The following is a 5,134-nucleotide window of genomic DNA, read 5'->3' as shown; positions in this document are numbered from 1 at the left end:
GGAATACCTATTCAGGAATACCTGAATGTTATCCTCTGCTAATATTTTTATAAGTTATTTCAGAAGATGCAGGTCCTATGGAAAAAGGGTTTTTCCAACTCTTTCTAGGGAGTATACAGACTCAAGATAATTCTATAAAAGTGAGGTCAGCATCTGTCCCTGGAGCAGAAAGCAGATCTTATTAGAATGTGGGGGGCAGAACCTCTGGCAGTCTTCTGAAGAAAAGTCTGTTAGGGTAGCTTTTATAAAGTTAGAGGCCCCTTATAGATGCCTAGAACTATTACAATAGTTTCCTAATTGGTCTGCCTTTTTCCATTCTTCCCTTTCCAATCCATCTTTCACAAATCTGCAAAAAATGATGTTCCTAAAAATCAGGTCTTAAGAGAGACTCCCTCTTCTCAAGAATTTTCAATGGCTTTCCTTTTCCTCTAGAATAATCTATTAATTCTTCAGCATGATATTTAAAGCCCTTCACAATCTGGCACAGTCCTAGTTTTTTCTGGCTTCTTTTTTAGTACTCCTCTTCATATACTGTATGTTTCAGCTAAAATGTCTACTTGTGATTCTTTCAATTCAACATTCCATTTCCAAAGTTTAATGGGAACCAAAATTTAAAATACGAATTCTTTCAGAAACCACTGAGTTTATGGGAATGACTTAGCTACTCTCAGCAATACAATGATCCAAGACAATTCCAGAGAAATCATGATGAAAAATGCTGCCCACCTCCAGAAAAAGAACTGAAGAAGTTTAAATGCAGATGGAAGCATACTATTTTTCACTTTATTTTTCTGTGTGTATGTTTCTCTCTCTCTCTCTCTCTCTCTCTCTCTCTCTCTCTCTCTCTCTCTCTCTCTCTCTCTCTCTCTCTCTCTCTCTTTCGCTGTATTTTCTTTCCCAACATGACTAATATGGAAATATATTTTGTATGATTATAATGTGTATAACCAATATCAAATTGTTTAGAGGGGAAAAGGAAAGAAAAAGAGAGAGAGAGAGAATTTGGAACTCAAAATTTTAAAAACAAATGTTTAAAATTGTTTTTACAAGTAATTAGGGGAAAATAACATTATTTTAAAAATTATTGAGTTTAGCATCTTATTAGGAAGACTACATAAAACAAGAAGTTAAAATGCAAATAATTTTGCATTTTAGTAGCACCTATTTTTTTTTGGTAATTTCAAATATTTTAATAAGAGTTCTCTGCAAGGCATTTCAAACACCAATTTGTGAGGATAAACTCCATTGGAGAGAGAAAATTTAGACCACAGTAGCCACGAAACTGAGGAATTTTATTGATTTGGGGCAAAATCTTAGATGCTACTGCTTTCTGATCAGCTTTGTGCTGCTCTGTAATCTTGTATTTCTCTTTTTATGTGTCAAAATTCTCTCCTTCTTGGTGTCAAGGTTTGCGGAGCCTCTTTTTCTTAAGTAGGCATCAGTAAGATGATTTAGAACTTAATTTGTATAATTCGGAATTTAAGGTTAACCCTAGTAGAAATGGCAATGACAAATTTCTGATGGGTTCTTCACAGAAGAATAGAGTTGATAATCAGAGGTCCAGTCACGAATAGCAAGTCATTAGCCAGTTGCTTCAAGAAAACCACCTGCTTGTCCCTGTGGTGGTCAGTATCCTGGGTAATGCTAACTAGAAGTCTTCTCACATGTTTGCTGAAGGGCTTTTTGCCATGACTTAGCAGCTTTCTAGACATATCCTCAGCAGGATAATAATTAGATATTTTACGAATCTTTATCACACAGGTTTCTCCATTCTTATCACCACCAACTGGTTTTGATATAGTAGCAGGCACCCCTCCTTTCTCTTTTTTTCCCTTTCAATCCAGGTTTTTGGTGCAACATATTTCCCTTCTACATGGTTCGCTGGGAATACATAGCAGACTTGGAGTATTTACCAATCCCTCAGCCAGAACTAAGTTCTGACTGCAATGCTTTCAAGGCATTTTTACACCTTACTCATTTTTGTTTTTCTTTTCCTTTTTGATATATATATATATATATATATATATATATATATGTATATGTATATATATATATATATATCCCACATATATATGTCTTTTTTCTCTTGATTTGATTTATTTGGAGTATAGACCTAGTAATTGAGTATTGCTAGGTCAAAGGGTATATGAAGTTTAATAACTGTTTTGGTCAGACTTCCAAATGATTAGATCAGTTTATGACTTTACAAACAACACATTGAACTATTTTCCTATAGCACTTGTTATTTTCTTTTTTGTAAACTTAGCCAATCAGATGGGTATTTCTCTGTTAATGATTTAAATTTTTTTCTTTTGGCTATTGATAGCTCAGATTTCTTCCTCTGAAAATTGCCTGTTTATATCCTTTGACCATTTATCAATTTGGGAATGGCTCATAGTCTTATCAATTTTAGTCAGTTTCCTGTATGTCTTAGATCTTTATCAAAGAAATTTGCTGCAAAGATTTTCCTCACACTTTCCTTTTTAGTTACATTGTTTTTATTTGTGAAAAAACCTTTGCCAACTTTTATAAGAACTTGGAGTAAACAAAGGCAAAACCTAAGCAATTATATTTCTAGAGTTGTTTAAGGTTTGAAAAAACTTTATAATAATCTTGAAACAAGTATAGTATTATTATCCTGATTTTATAGTTAGTGAAATTGAGGCTCAGAAAATAGTTTACCTATGATCATGCAGCTAGTATGATTCTAAGGTTAGTGATTTTTTTCATAACACCATATACAACTTCTGCTAAAGATGGCTACATGAAAAGAAAAATCCTTACATCTCTAAAAATCTGCATTACACTACAAACTGTAGGACCTTAGCCTTTCATAATCTACAAATATACTTTTATTTTTGGAACTAGCACCTATACTTAATTTTTAAAATTAAATTTTATTCATTTCTACTTCATGAGCACTTATTTCTTGTCTTTCCTTTTTTCTTTTTATACATAGTTAAAAACACAAATTCCCATAAGGGCTATGTTCAAAAACATGTGTTTCATGCTTCCTGAAAATTATCACTTGTCTCTCAGTAGGCATGTAGCATTCATTATCAGAGATCCTCTAGAATTCCCTGATCATTGATGTCTTTCAAAGTTGTTCATTTATTGAGTGTACTTATCATATAATTATTCTTCTGGATTTACTCACTTCACTCTAAATCAAATCATACATTCCCCAACTGAGGGGTATTCTCTACCAGTTCTTTCCTACTACAAAAGGAGTTGCTCTGAACAGTTTTGTACAAATGGGTCATTCCTCTCTTTCTGTGATCTCTTTGACAGCTTAGGCATGCACAATTTTGTGTTGTTTTGGGCATAGCTTCCCAGAACAGCATGACCAACTTGTAGCTCCACCTTAATACATTAATATGCTTGTTTCCCCACAGCCCCTCCAAAATTTGTCATTTTCTTCCTTTGTCATCTTTGCCAATCTGATGAATGTAAACTAGAGCTCCAGGGATGCTTTAATTTACATTTCTCTAATTTTTAATGATTTGGAGTATTTTTCCCCCATATAGATATTGATAGTTTTAATTCTCCCTTAGAAAATTATCTGGTCATATCCTTTGACCATTTGTCAGTTGTGGAGTATTTCTTATTCTTATCAACTTACATATGTTCTTGAAACATCTTGGAAATAAGACTTTTATCAGAGAAACTTGTTACAAATATTTTTCTTTAGTTAGACTGTTTCTAATTTTGACTGCATTGCCTTTGTTTGCACAAAACCTTTAAAAATTATATGTAACTAAAATTTTCCATTTTATCTTCTATGATTTTCTCCATGTTTTCTTGGTCATGGACTCTTTCCCTATTAATCTGAAAGGTAATTTCTTTCTCGCTCTTCTAATTTGCTTGTGATGTGACATTTTATATCCAAGTCAGGTTTCCATTTGGAATTTATCTGATTTCTGCCAAACCACTTTCCATTTTCTTCACCCAGCAGTTTTTTGCCAAATAGTGAATACATGCTCTAATGTTTAGGGTAATATGCTACTATGTTCATTTTATTCCATAATTTATTCACCCATTTCATTCTACTAGTTGATTTTCTAATTTTTAACCAATACCAAATTGTTTTGAAGACTACTGTTTTGTAGTATAGTTTGATATCTGTTTATCCCCCTTATTTTTTCACTATTTCCTTTGAAACTCGCCTTTAGTTATTATTTTTTTCCCTGAATCTATAAAATCTTTTTTTGTATTTTCATTGTTATGTTACTAAATAAAGTAACTAATTTATATAGTATTGTCATTTTATTACATTGACTTGCTAAGGATATTCAGAGAAGACTAATACCTCTGGCATCAGAGCTGCCAAGCCCTTTTCAGAGCTGCTTTCCACCTTTGGTGTTTACCTGAACCCCCTAACACTCACCTATGGCTCCAAGAAGTTGTAGCATGTGCAGTGGCCACAACCCAGTAAATTGTTTTGGCAGATGGGCTAAACTGGGTTGAGAGTAACTGAAAGGTCTCAACCCCATCAGTGTCTACTCCAAACATGTGAAGATTTCTCCCAATGAAATGGGTGGATGAGAACAATTTGTCCAATAGTAAGGCAGCTAAAGCAGGCACAGTGGGGTCCTTAGAGCTTGGTTAGACATCAAGGTCATCCATCATCATTCATTTTGATTCTGTCCTGTTGGATTGCGAGACTCTGGAAGAGAGAGTGAGACTACAGACTTCATATAACTTTGCCTCACTTAAATCCAATTTATGCATGAATCAAAATATTTTTTAACCTGTCTCAAAATTCTGTGGCAAGTGATGAAGTAGTACATGCAGATACATTTGGAGTTATAGTCACAATTCTGTACACTGGCAGCCCAGACCATAGGATCATCTTCTCATCAGAAGCAGTAGTGGGATTCAGCAGCCCCTTGGATATCTGAGTATCCTTTTTAGGATTTCACGGCTCACCTCTTGGGGTGAGGAAAGAACCAGAGAACATGCCTTAAAAAGTGTCTGCTTAACCAAGCCCCGGTGTGATTACTGTGGCAAGCGAGGATTCCTTCTTGTGGCCAAAAAACAAAAAAAAAATGTACAAAACTTCTGCAAAGATGATTCCACTTACTATCAGTACATGGAATGTGAGCACACTTATGGTGTTCAGTAGACCTGAAAG

At 34.3% G+C, this 5,134-nt stretch overlaps 1 pseudogene; it reads right to left on the bottom strand.

The window, feature by feature from the left end:
- Window positions 1-1,151: 1,151 nt before the first annotated feature.
- LOC141555252 (large ribosomal subunit protein eL6-like) lies at window positions 1,152-4,412 on the bottom strand (annotated as a pseudogene).
- Window positions 4,413-5,134: the final 722 nt, after the last annotated feature.

Source organism: Sminthopsis crassicaudata, chromosome 2, assembly GCF_048593235.1.
Source record: "Sminthopsis crassicaudata isolate SCR6 chromosome 2, ASM4859323v1, whole genome shotgun sequence".
In the NCBI taxonomy this organism is placed as follows: domain Eukaryota; kingdom Metazoa; phylum Chordata; class Mammalia; order Dasyuromorphia; family Dasyuridae; genus Sminthopsis; species Sminthopsis crassicaudata.
The sequence above is the reverse complement of the archived record's forward strand: the minus strand, read 5'-3'. Positions and strand labels throughout refer to the sequence as shown.